This window comes from Scyliorhinus torazame, chromosome 14, assembly GCF_047496885.1.
Source record: "Scyliorhinus torazame isolate Kashiwa2021f chromosome 14, sScyTor2.1, whole genome shotgun sequence".
Taxonomy (NCBI): domain Eukaryota; kingdom Metazoa; phylum Chordata; class Chondrichthyes; order Carcharhiniformes; family Scyliorhinidae; genus Scyliorhinus; species Scyliorhinus torazame.
In genome coordinates, this window is record NC_092720.1 from 6,028,083 (window position 1) to 6,042,398 (window position 14,316).

Genomic DNA, 14,316 nt, shown 5'->3' on the forward strand with positions numbered 1-14,316 from the left:
TGAGATTATTCATAATAATAATAATCATTATTAGTGTCACAAGTAGGCTCACATTAACACTGCAATGTCGTTACTGTGAACAGCCCCTAGTCACCACTTTCCGGCACCTGTTCGGGTACACAGAGGGGAAATTCAGAATGTCCAATTCACCTAACAAACACGTCTTTCAGGATTTGTGGGAGGAAACCAGAGCACCCGGAGGAAACCCACTGAGACACGGGGAGCCATGCAGATTCCGCACAGACAGATACCCAAGCCGGGAATCGAACCTGGGACTTTGGCGCTGTGAAGCAACAGTGCTAACCACTGTGCTACGTGCTGCCCACATTCAGACCCCATGGATCTTTTCTCAATCTTCCTCATGGGTCATGGGTTGGTTGGAGAATGTGACTGGGTTGTGCGTAAATGCGCGTCATCTCCTGGGGGCCTCCTCCGAACGTGTGAGCTGGTGTGAGGCCGGCTTTATAAGGAGCTTCCCCGATTGCAGAACCAGAAGGAGCGGAGCTGTCCACAGAGCGAGTGCTGAAACCGCCGCCAATTTCAAAGCGTTTGGAAACTGCTCTCCTGCTCGCTGTCTCTCCCATTGATCCTCGCCTTGTGCAGAGATGTGGTGCAGCCGCCTTCAGTTGAGCCTGGTTCTCCTCTCCGTCGCCCTGGCAGTACGGAGTGTCAGCTCAGACCCCACAGACAACAGGAATCGCGAAATCCTGCAGAGAGCCATGGCAGCCACAGGAGGCGGGAGGGAAGCGGTAAGGACCCAGCAAAAAGTCACATTCAATAGAAATGGGAGCTTGTGTTCCCCCCGTTCACCTCGAATAGAAACTGGGAGTGGGAAATAACTGGTTCAATTCTGATCTAGTGAGAAGACCCACTTTTAACAGGACTATAATATTGAGTCAAAGTGCTTGTTTAGTGTTGGGAACACTTAACAATAATAATCTTTATTGAAATGTAAAATGAAAATCACTTATTGTCACGAGTAGGCTTCAATGAAGTTACTGTGAAAAGCCCCTAGTCGCCACATTCTGGCGCCTGTTCGGGGAGGCTGGTACGGGAATTGAACCATGCTGCTGGCCTGCCTTGGTCTGCTTTAAAAGCCAGTGATTTAGCCCTATGTGCTAAACCAGCCCCTACTTGTCACAAGTAGGCTTACATCAACACTGCTATGAAGTTACTGTGAAAAGCCCCTAGTCGCCATATTCTGGCGTCAGTTCGGGTGCACAGAGGGAGAATTCAGAATGTCCAATTCACCTAAAAAGCACGTCTTTCGGGACTTGTGGGAGAAAACCGGAGCACCCGGAGGAAACCCACGCAGACACGGGGAGACCATGCAGACTCTGCACAGACAGTGACCCAGCGGGGAATCGAACCTGGGACCCTGGTGCTGTGAAGCAACCTTTCTAACCACTGTGCTAGCGTGCTGCCCTCATTGGGTTAGAAAGCTTTCTGAGTGGGTTTGATCCAAATTACAGGATTCCCCATCCATGGAAAGAGCTCTCGTTCTCTCCAATCCATACTCACCCTCCACAAAGAGAATCAAACAAGAAATAACCATCTTTCCACAATCCCTGAGAACTTACTGCTCCCCTCCCTCCCCAAACCTCCCCTCCCATCCCAACCCCAACCCCAACCCCCCTCTCTCCCCAAACTCCCTCTCCCCACCCCAACCCCCTCACTCCCCACCTCAACTCCCTCTCTCCCCAAACACCATCTTCCACTCCAACCCCAACACTCTCTCTCTCCCCCCACCTAACTCCGTCTCTCACCCCACCCTAACCCCCTCTCACTTCCCAACCCCCTCTCTCTACCCCAACATAACCCCTTCTCTACCCCCACCCTAACCCCCCCTCTCTCCCCAACCCAATCCACTCTCTCCCCAACCCAATCTTCTCTCTCTCCCCACCCCAGACCTCTCTCTCCCCATTGTAAACGGACCTCATTCCACCTCTGGGATTCGTACCCAGGCACATTTAGTCCTGTTTCATAGAATCATAGAATCCCTCCAGTGTAGAAGGAGGCCATTTGGACTGCACCGACCTACTGAAAGACGCTACCCAGGCCCACTGCCCCCGCCCTATCCTTGTGACCCCACTTAAGCCTTGGACACTAAGGTTAATTTAGCACGGCCAATCCACCAACCTGCAAATCTTTGGACAGTGGGAGGAAACCGGGGCACCCAGAGGAAACACCCGCAGACACGGGGAGAACATGCAGACTCCACACAGATAGTGACTGGAGGCGAATCCGGGACCCTGGAGCTGTGAGGCAGCAGTGCTAACCACTGTGCCACCATTTGATTTGATCATTGGAAGGTTTTCGTCGAGCACCTGAGTCTCTCTCAGTAACCTCCGTTCGCCATCTAGAATGGGGCAGATTGAACCAAATCTTGCAGCAAAGATACTTAGTTTGAACGAGATATTCAGTCCAATGATGTTATGAATTATCTCCATAGATTATCATAGAATTTACAGTGCAGAAGAAGGCCATTCGGCCCATCGAGTCTGCACTGGCTCTTGGAAAGAGTACCCTACCCAAGGTCAACAGCTCCACCCTATCCCCATAACCCAGTAACCCCACACAACACTAAGGGCAATTTTGGACATTACGGCAATTTATCATGGCCAATCCACTTAACCTGCACATCTTTGGACTCTGGGAGGAAACAGGAGCACCCGGAGGAAACCCATGCACACACGGGGAGGATGTGCAGACTCCGCAAAGACAGTGACTCAAGCCGGAATCGAACCTGGGACCCTGGAGCTGTGAAGCAATTGTGCTATTCACAATGCTACTGTGCTGCCCCATGTTGACAAGAAGCTCTGAGCACTGGGGATTGCTTCATTCCAGAGGTTTTCTTGCTCTTTCCAAAGTCCACCTCCCCTTGAAGGGTTCACAATTGGGGGATGGAAGGGAATTGGGCAATGTGTTGGGTTTCTATTTGCAAATTGGGAGCTTCCCAATTTATTTTTAAAAACTAAGATAATTTCACAAAGTTGCAATTAGCTCATTGTAGATTTAATGGCGGAAGTTTCCCACATTCACTTTTAGAAATCCACATCCACTGGCAGGAATTTCTGCCCTAATCTATTTCCTGTTGTTGTTCCCAGGAGATTGCAGAATATTTCCTGCTGTCCGAACAAGAAAACGCCAAGAAGGAAGCTCAGAGTGACATTGTCAAACGGAATTTCAAGGGCACGAAGTCCAAGAAACGCAAGCAGACCAAAAAATACAGTAAACGCAAACCCAGGAAATAGGAAGCGAAGGCCAGGCTGTATGAACCTCTTCTGAAAATCCTTCACTTCCTGTTAACTCTCCAAATTCTCCATAGCAACCCACACACTCAGAATGTGGCATTCAGATAACTAAATAAATCATGTGGTAAATGATTCTATTTGATTGATGTAAGAGAAGACAATTGGTTTGAATTGTCCAATCGCAGGCCAGTTTGAATGGTGATTGGATAGAGCCATTGTTTTTCATTAATCTGTTGCAATAAAATCGCTGTTTAAAAGTGGACCATTTGTTGGACTTTGTTCTCTGGGAGCTGGGGCAATATAGCTGAAGGGACAGAATCAACTCGGGTAGTTTTCAAAACTGCCTCCAAATTCTCAATGAAGCTATTACTACTAGACTCCCTGTTTATCTCCCTGGGGCCGCCGGGGGCAGTGCTGTCGCTAGTGCCTTCAATCTCGGCCCCCAGACAAACTCTCCTCCATTCTGACCCCATTGTAAGTCAACCCCTCTGACCCAGCTCCGGACCATCTCCACATTCACCGCCCAGTAATAATACATTAGGTCCGGAAGACCCAAACCCCCTCTCTGCCTCCCTCTCTGTAGTAACAAGAACAAAGAACAAAGAAAATTACAGCACAAGAACAGGCCCTTCGGCCCTCCCAGCCTGCGCCGATCCAGATCCTTTATCTAAACCTGGCACCTATTTTCCAAGGATCTACTTCCCTCTGTTCCCCGCCCGTTCATATATCTGTCTAGATGCATCTTAAATGATGCTATTGTGCCCGCCTCTACCACCTCCGCTGGCAAAGCGTTCCAGGCACCCACCACCTTCTGCTTAAAAAACTTTCCACGCACATCTCCCTTAAACTTTCCCCCTCTCACCTTGAAATCGTGACCCCTTGCAATTGACACCCCCACTCTTGGAAAAAGCTTGTTGCTGTCCACCCTGTCCATACCTCTCATAATTTTGTAGACCTCAATCAGGTCCTCCCTCAACCTCCGTCTTTCCAATGAAAAGAATCCTTATCTATTCAACCTTTCTTCATAGCTAGCATCCTCCATACCAGGCAACATCCTGGTGAACCTCCTCTGCACCCTCTCTGAAGCATCCACATCCTTCTGGTAATGGGGCAGCACGGTAGCATTGTGGTTAGCACAATTGCATCACAGCTCCAGGGTCCCAGGTTCAATTCCCGGCTTGGGTCACTGTCTGTGCGGAGTCTGCTCAGTCTCCCCGTGTGTGCGTGGGATTCCTCCGGGTCCTCCGGTTTCCTCCCACAGTCCAAAGATGTGCGGGTTAGGTGGATTGGCCATGCTAAATTGCCCATAGTGTCCAAAAATTGACCTTCGTGTTGGGTGGGGTTACTGCGTTATGGGGATGAGGTGGGGTTACTAGGTTATGGGGATAGGGTGGAGGTGTTGACCTTGGGTAGGGTGCTCTTTCCAAGAGCTGGTGCAGACTTGATGGGCCGAATGGCCTCCTTCTGCACTGTAAATTCTATGATAATCTATGAGAACTGCACGCAGTATTCCAAATGTGGCCTAACCAAAGTACTATACAACTGTAACATGACCTGCCAACTCTTGTACTCAATACCCCGTCCGATGAAGGCAAGCATGCTGTTTGCCTTCTTGACCAATCTTGCGACCTGCGTTGCCACCTTCAGGGTACAATGGACATGAACTCCCAGATCTCGCTGTACATCAATTTTCCCCAGGACACTTCTATTGAACGTATAGTCCGCTCTTGAATTAGATCTTCCAAAATGCATCACCTCGCATTTGCTTGGATTGAACTCCATCTGCCATTTCTCTGCCCAACTCTCCAATCTATTTATATTTTGCTGTATTCTCTGACAGTCCTCCTCGCCATCTGCAACTCCACCAATCTTAGTATCATCTCCAAACTTGCTAATCAGACCACCTATACCTTCGTCCAGATCATTTATGTATATCACAAACAACAGTGGTCCGAACACGGATCCCTGTGGAACACCACTAGTCACCTTTCTCCATTTTGAGACACTCCCTTCTACCACTACTCTCTGTCTCCTGTTGCCCAGCCAGTTTTTTATCCAACTAGCTAGTACACCCTGAACCCCATATGACTTCACTCTTTCCATCAACCTGCCATGGGAAACTTTATCAAACGCCTTACTGAAATCCATGTATATGACATCTACAGCCCTTCCCTCATCAATTAACGTTGTCACTTCCTCAAAGAATTCTATTAGGTTTGTAAGACATGACCTTCCCTGCACAAAACCATGCTGCCTATCACTGATAAGTCTATTTTCTTCCAAATGTGAATAGATCCTATCCCTCAGTATCTTCTCCAACAGTTTGCCTACCACTGACGTCAAGCTCACAGGTCTATAATTCCCTGGATTAACCCTGTTACCATTCTTAAAAAAGAGGCAACATTAGCAATTCTCCAGTCCTCCGGGACCTCACCCGTGCTCTAGGATGCTGCAAAGATATCTGTTCAGGCCCCAGCTATTTCTTCCCTCGCTTCTCTCAGTAACCTGGGATAGATCCCATCAGGACCTGGGGACCTGTCCATCTTAATGCCTTTTAGAATACCCAAAACATCCCCCTTCCAGATGCGGACTTGATTTTGAGTATTTAAACATCCATCCTTAGCCTCAACATCCATCATGCGCCTCTCCTTGGTGAATACCGATGCAAAGTACTCATTAAGAATCTCACCCATTTCCTCTGACTCCATGCATAAATTCCCTCTTTTGTCTTTGAGTGGGCCAATCCTTTCTCCAGTTACCCTCTTGCTCCGAAATACGAATAAAAGGCTTTGGGATTTTCCTTAACCCTGTTAGCCAAAGATATTTCATGACCCCTTTTAGCTCTCTTTATTGCGCGTTTGAGATTTGTCCTACTTTCCCGATATTCTTCCAAAGCTTCATCAGTTTTAAGTCACCTAGATCTTATGTATGCTTCCTTTTTCATCTTAGCTAGTCTCACAATTCCACCTGTCATTCATGGTTCCCTAATCTTGCCATTTCTATCCCTCATTTTCACAGGGACATGTCTGTCCTGCACTCTAATCAACCTTTCCTTAAAAGACTCCCACATTTCAAATGTGGATTCAACTTTAAAGAGCTGCTCCCAATCCACATTCCCTAGCTCCTGCCGAATTTTGTTATACTTGGCCTTTCCCCAATTTAACACACTTTCTTTATGACCACTCTCATCTTTGTCCCTGAGTATTCTAAAACTTACGGAATTGTGATCGCTATTCCCAAAGTCATCTCCGACTGAAACGTTAACCACCTGGCCGGGATCATTCCCCAATACCAGGTCCAGTATGGCCCCTTCCCGAGTTGGACTATTTACATACTGCTCTAAGAAACTCTCCTGGATGCTCCTTACAAATTGTGCTCCATCTACGCCTCCAACACGACATGAGTCCCATTCAATGTTGGGGAAGTTAAAATCTCCCATCACGACCACCCTATTGCTCCTACATTTTTCTATAATCTGTCTACATATTTGTACCTCTACTTCACGCTCGCTTTTGGGAGGCCTGTAGTAAAGTCCCAACAATGTTAGTGCACACTTCCTATTTCTTAGCTCTACCCATATTGCCTCAGTGCTTGAATCCTCCATCGTGCCCTCCTTAATCATAGCTGTGATATCATCTCTGACCAGTAATGCAACTCCTCCACCCCTTTTACCTCCCTCTCTATCCCTCCTGAAGCATCCATACCCTGGTATATTTAGTTGCCAGTCTTGCCCTTCCCTCAACCAAGTCTCTGTCATACCAATAACATCATATTCCCAGGTACTAATCAAGCCCTAAGTTCATCTGCCTTACCTGCTACACTTCTTGCATTGAAACAAATGCACCTCAGACCACCTGTCCCTTTGCGTTCATCATCTCTTCCCTGTCTGCTCTTCCCCTGAGTCACATTGAGTTTATTATCTAGTACGTTACTGGCTTTAGTTGCTGCCTCTTTACTGACCTCTGACTTCCTAATCTGGTCCCCATCCCCCTGCCACATTAGTTTAAAACCTTCCCAACAGTTTTAGCAAAAGCACCCCCTAGGACATTGGTTCCAGTCCTGCCCAGGTGTAGACCATTCGATATGTAATGATCCCACCGCCCCCAGAACCGGTTCCAATGTCCCAAAAATCTGAACCCCTCCCTCCTGCACCATCTCTCAAGCCACGTATTCATTCTGACTATTCTTGAATTTCTACTCTGACTGTCTCGTGGCACTGGTAGCAATCCTGAGATTACTACCTTTGAGGTCCTACTTTTTAACTTATCTCCTAACACCCTAAATTCTGATTGTAGGACCTCATCCCGTTTTTTGCCTATATCGTTGGTGCCTATATGCACCACGACAACTGGCTGTTCACCGTCCTCCTTCAGTATGTCCTGCAGCCGATCGGAGACATCCCTGACCCATGCACACGGGAGGCAACGTACCATTCGGGAGTCTCGTTTTTGACCACAGAAACACCTGTCTACTCCCCTTACGATTGAATCCCCAATGACTATAGCCCTGCCAGTCTTTTTCCTACCCTTCTGTGCAGCAGAGCCAGCCACAGTGCCATGAGCCTGGCTACTACTGCCTTCCCCTGGTGAGTCATCTCCCCCAACAGTATCCAAAACGGTATACCTGTTTTCGAGGGAGATGACCGCAGGGAACGCCTGAACTGCCTTCCTGCTCTTTCTCTTCCTTTTGGTCACCCATTCCCTGTCTCCCTCAGCAACCCTAATCTGCGGTGTGACCAACTCACTGAACGTGCTATCCATGACCTCCTCAGCATCGCGGATGCTCCAAAGTGAGTCCATCCGCAGCTCAAGAGCCGTCATGCGGTCTAACAGGAGCTGCAGCTGGTCACACTGCCCGCACATGAAGGAGTCAGGGGCATCGGCCGCGTCCCTGAGCTCCCACATTGTGCACGAGGAGCATAACATGGGTCTGGGATCTCCTGCCATTCTTACACGTTACCTTAACTGATTACAAATATAATATCAAAGTGGCACCTTTCTAATTCTGGCCACCTTGAATAAAATGATGAACGAGGTGATCATCGCTTCAATCTCTCTAAAAAATGCCTTTGGCAGGAGAACCGGCAGGCATTGAAAAATAAACAGGAATTGCGGCAGCACATTCATTTTAACCGCCTGAACCCGACCCGCCAGTGACAGAGGGAGACCACCCCACCTTGCCAGATCAGCTTTCACTCTCCCCACCAAACTAGAAATGTTGTACCTCCGGAGCCCACCCCCCCCAATCTCGAGCAACCTGCACTCCCAGGTATCTAAATGGAGTCACTGCCTTACGGAATGGCAGCCCCCCCACCCCTGCCCCCACCCCTGGCCGAAACACCACAAAATATTCATTCTTGTCTGGATTTAATTTGTACCCTGAGAAAGACCCAAACACTCGAAGCAGCTCCAGTATTCCCCCCATTGATACACTTGTTTCCTACACGTATAATAACAAGTCAACGTCATAGAAGGACACCCCATGCTCTATCCCCCCTGCACTATTCCTTTCCATACCCCCGAACTTCTTAATGCAATGGCCAATGGCTCAATCGTGAGTGCAAACAGCAGAAGCGCATAGGACATCCCTGCCTAGTCCCACGGTGGAGAGGATTCTGAGCTGATGTTATTTGTGCGAACACTGGCCCTCGGCTCCTTATATAGTAGCTTTACCCAGTCCACAAATCAGGGTCCTATTCCAAACCGCTCCAGAACTGCCATCAAGTATCCCCATTCTACCTGGTCAAATGCCTTCTCAGCGTCCAATGCCACAACCACCTCTGTATCCTTCCCCTCCGCCGGTGCCATAACGACGTTCAATAACATCCCAATGTTCGACAGAGCTGCCTCCCTCTCACGAACCCCGTCTGATCTTCACCTATCACTTTCGGGAGGCACTCCTCGAGCCTACCCGCCAGTACCTTCGCCAATATCTTTGCGTCCACGTTTAAAAGTGATATGGGCCTATACGACCCACACTCCGTCGGATCCTTATCTTTTTTAAGCAACAGGGAAATCGATGCCTGCCCGAAAGTTTGTGGTAGCACCCCCTTCCCTATCGCCTCCTCAAACATCTCCACCATCAGCGGTACCAGCTTATCTTTGAATTTGTATAATATTCCACTGGAAACCCATCCGGCCCTGCCACCTTCCCCGAATGCAGCCTTCCATTCGCATCTTTTATCTCCTGCTCTATTATCGCCCCCTCTAATGTAGCCCTGTCCCCCTCCCCTAACCTTGGGTACTCCAGACCAGCTAGAAATTCCTGCATCTCCCGGCCTCCCCCAGGTGACTCTGACCTGTACAACCTCTCATAAAATTCCTCAAAGACCTTGTTAATTTGATCAGGAGCTACCACCAACTTCTCTGCCATGTCCGTACCTGGACAATTTCCCTTGCCGCAGCCTCCTTACGGAGCTGACCTGCCAACATACCCGCCTTCTCTCTATGCTCGTAAACTGTCCCCCTTGCTCGCTTCAATTGGCGTACCGCCTTCCTGGTAGATAGTCGGTCAAAGCTCGCCTGGAGTTTATTCCAACTGTGCTGGGTCCCGATCTTCTGCATACCTCCTGTCCACCGCCAACATCTCATCTATTACCCTCTGACGTTCCAACCTCTCCTCTTTGTCTAGCCTAGTCTTGAACAAGATCATCTCACCCCTCACCACCGCCTTTAAAGCCTCCCAGACAACTGCCTTTGGCACCTGACTCGTGCAGTTAAAACTTACATATTCCTCGATTACTTTTTCAATTTTGTCACATAACCCTTGGTCTCCCAACAGTCCCACATCTAACTCGCACCTTTGTCTCTGTATCATCCCTTTCTCCAGTACCATGTCCACCCAATGCGCAGCATGATCTGATATTGCAATTGCCGAGTACTTTAACTCCAGCCAGCAGCTCCTTCCCGACCATGAAAAAGTCAATCCGCGAGTACACCTTAGGGACCGCTGAGAAAAACGAGTACTCCCGCTCCCTCGGGTGCAGAAACCTCCAAGGGTCCACCCCTCCAATTTCCACCATTAGCCCATCCAACGCCTTCACCCCCCCCCGCCCCCCCCGCCCCCCCCGCCCCCCCCCCCCCCCCCCGCGCCCCCTCACCCCCCCCCCCCGCCGCCCACCAGACGGGACCATCGAGCACAGCCGTGACCTGCCCAATCAATTTTGGCTCCTGCACCAACTATCAGTTTGTGTGTGTCCAAGTCGGGGATGGCCTACGTGATTAAATCCCTTTAATGGATTTGTTGCTTTTCCGAGCATGCGGCTTTTTCCCTAGGTCTGGGATTACAATTATGGACACGTGGGGTTTTAAACACAAAACACTGTTTATTCCATGAACTCAACTTAACATTTCAAATAAACATTGGATCTCTTAACACCCCTTACTTCAAAGATAATTCAGAAAATATTGCAACAGTAAATAATTCCTTAAAATGTTCCTTCAAACTTCCAAGAGACTTAACACCTTAAAACAGTATCACATCAGGTTAAAGGATATATATATTTTTTGTAGAATGGCAGAGATATATTAGCTTGGGTGACTTCAGCTTCAGCACCTTGCTTTCTTCCTGCAAACTCTCTGGAAACACACAGACACACACCAGCTCTTTTTCAAAACTGAACCTAAAAACCAGGTTTGGTTGCATACTAGCACTTCTGAGACCCACCTGCAACTAATCAGCATTCTGGCATCCTGAAGTATGGAGAACATCAACCCGCCGCCGCCGCTCCGCATCGCCGGCACCTCAGCGTACAGTGACAGCCAGCAACGATACCCAGGCAAGATGTTCAAGATCCGGGTTCCGCAGCAGCTCCAGTGCCACGGCGATCACTGCAAAAACTGGCGGGTATTCCGGCAAATGTTTGAAATCTTCCTGCTGGCAGCTGAACTAGAAGACCTGGCTGATCCTGAAAAAACAGAGCTTCTCCTCACCATCGCCGGTGCCAGAGCAGAAGAAATCTTTTTAAAATTCAAGTTCTCCAAGGGGCAAAACAGGAGCGACTGCCAGGCAGTCCTGGACAAATTCGGCAAATACTGTGAGGAAAACACACTCCACCCAGCAAGGAAAGGTAAGATAAGCGCCAGTACTCACCATGAGGCCGAAATCCCGGAGTACAGAACAATTGTGGTCGGCGACTATCTTTGTAAAGGAACTGCACTTGCGCAGTTGCGCGACGCGTGCATGCGCAATCACGAAAACGACCATCACTAAAGGAACCACGATCTGCGCATGTGCAAATGACTCCTACGTGCCACATCACGCGCGTCATGACGTCAGAGGCCCCGGACCACGTCCATTTACAGAGGAAACGTCCCAAATCGAAGGCAAAATCTTTTAAAGCTGTAAAACAACCTTCCTTCACCTGGAATGACAGCACAATGCCTCAACTTGAACCAGGAAATGAAATAAACCTCCGAACAACCCTGCAACAAGCAGTTACCTACCCCAAAACCGAGTCCGATTCCGACTTCCCGCAGACCAGTGGCACTGAGGACCCGAGGGAGCCTTTTCCAGTCGCTGTTATAACAAAGAACAGGCTGTCCCGGAATCAAAACCACCAGCCGCTATCAGTGCACAGCATTGATCCAGAAGACAAGTGGTGTGCCACCCTGACGGTCAACCGATCCCAGATACGATTCCGCCTGGACACTGGTGCTTCCGCTAATCTCCTAGTGTGGTCAGCCTTTCAGACACTTGCGGTTCAACCAACCATTCTTCCGTCGACCTGCCAACTAGTGGACTACAATGGCAACGTCATTCCTGCTACCGGTTCATGCCAACTCGAAGTGACGCACAACTCGCGAAAAGCCATCCTTCCCTTCGAGATTGTGGGCTCCTCGAAGGACTCTGTGCTCGGCGCACAGGCGTGCAAACTCCTAAACCTTGTTCAATGACTACACTCTCTCTCTCCAGGGGACAGGTCTGCCTTCCAGGATGCAGACTTCAGGGCGCAACTCAATGCCATCATCGACCAGCACCGTGACGTTTTCAGAGGCATGGGCACGCTTCCATACACTTACAAAATCCTGCTCAAACAAGACGCCACACCTGTGGTTCATGCACATCGCAGAGTCCCAGCACCCCTCAAGGACCGCCTCAAGCAGCAGCTGCAGGACCTCCAGGACCAAGGAGTGCTCTCCAGAGTGACAGAACCAACTGACTGGGTCAGTTCCATGGTGTGCGTAAAGAAGCCCTCCGGCGAGCTCCAGATCTGCATTGACCCAAAGGGCCTGAATCGCAACATAATGAGGGAGCATTACCCAATCCCCAAGCGCGAGGAGATCACGTGCGAGATGGCTCGGGCCAACATCTTCACCAAACTTGATGCCTTGAAAGGATTCTGGCAAATTCAACTGGACAGGTCCAGCAGGAAGCTGTGTACCTTTAATACCCCGTTTGGCAGATACTGCTACAACAGGATGCCATTTGGGATTATATCGGCATCAGAAATATTCCACCGGATCATGGACAAATGATTGAGGGCATTGAGGGTGTGCGCGTCTATGTTGACGACATCATCATTTGGTCCACCATCCCGCAGGAGCATATCAGTCGCCTCCAGCGTGTTTTCAAACAAATACGCGACCAAGGCCTTCACCTCAACAGAGCCAAATGTTCCTTCGGCCAGATGGAACTCAAGTTCCTAGGGGACCACATCTCCCGGTTGGGTGTGCCGCCGGATGCGGACAAGGTGGCAGCCATCACGGCCATGCAGAAGCCAGCAGATAAGAAGGCGGTCCTCCGATTTTTGGGCATGGTCAACTTCCTGGGGAAGTTCATCCCCAACCTTACCTCCCATTCCACAGCTCTCCGGATCCTGGTCAGGAAGATGACAGACTTCCAATGGCTTCCCGCCCACGAGCGCGAATGGGAGGAGCTTAAGACCAAGCTTACCACGGCCCCAGTATTGGCATTTTGTGACCCCCACGAAGGAAACAAAAATTTCAATGGATACCAGCCAATCCGGCATTGGGGCGGTGCTCCTGCAACGCGATGAGGCCTCATCATGGTCCCCCGTTGCATATGCGTCACGTGCCATGACCCCCACGGAACAGCGTTATGTGCAGATCGAAAAGGAGTGCCTGGGCCTATTGACTCTGGTCGAAAAATTTCATGATTACATGTACGGCCTCCCCCAATTCATTGTCGAGACCGACCATCACCCGCTGGTCAACATTATACAAAAAGACCTGAATGATATGACCCCTCGCCTCCAGCGCATTCTGCTTAAACTCCGGCGGTACGATTTCCAGCACCTATACACCCCGGCCAAGGACCTGATGATAGCCAATGCTCTGTCCAGGGCAGTCAACACCCCGTGTGAACAAGAGGGGTTTGTCTGCCTGGTTGACGCCCATGTGGCCTTCACGGCCTCTAATCTGCCGGCCACGGATGAACGCCTCATCCACATTCGCCGCGAGATTGCGGCTGACCCCCTACTACAGCATGTCATGCGCCACATGACGGACGGATGGCTCAAGGGCCAATGCCCGCAGTTCTACAATATCAGAGACTATCTGGCAGTAGTCGATGGTGCCCTCCTGAAGCTGGACCGCATCGTGATCCCGCACAGCATGCACCAGCTCGTTTTGGAACAGCTACACGAGGGCCATCTTGGCATGGAGAAGTGCCGACAGAGGGCCCGAGAGGCTGTGTACTGGCCCGGCATCAGTGAGAACATCGCCAAAACAGTGCTCAACTGCCCCACCTGTCAGCGGTTCCAGCCAGCCCAACCACGTGAGACCCTACAGCCCCATGAGTTGGTCACATCCCCTTTGTCTACGGTAGGCGTTGACCTGTTCCATGCGCTCGGCAGGGACTATGTTCTGATTGTAGACTATTTTTTGAACTACCCGGAGGTAGTACGCCTGCACTGCATCACATCATCGGCAGTCATCCGTGCCTGCAAGGAGACCTTTGCTCGTCACGGCATCCCACTCACTGTGATGTCGGACAATGGCCCCTGCTTCGTGAGTCAGGAATTGTCCAACTTTGCCAGCAGGTACAACTTTCTGCATGTGACATCCAGTCCCCTGCACCCCCAATCCAATGGCAAAGCGGA

General features: G+C 49.9%; 1 long non-coding RNA gene across 1 annotated transcript; it reads left to right on the top strand.

Annotated features, from left to right (window-relative positions):
* Window positions 1-403: 403 nt before the first annotated feature.
* LOC140389495 (uncharacterized) lies at window positions 404-3,514 on the top strand. Its single transcript, XR_011934404.1, has 2 exons — window positions 404-749; window positions 3,108-3,514. It is a non-coding gene; the product is annotated as an uncharacterized lncRNA (long non-coding RNA).
* The last annotated feature ends 10,802 nt before the right edge of the window (window positions 3,515-14,316 follow it).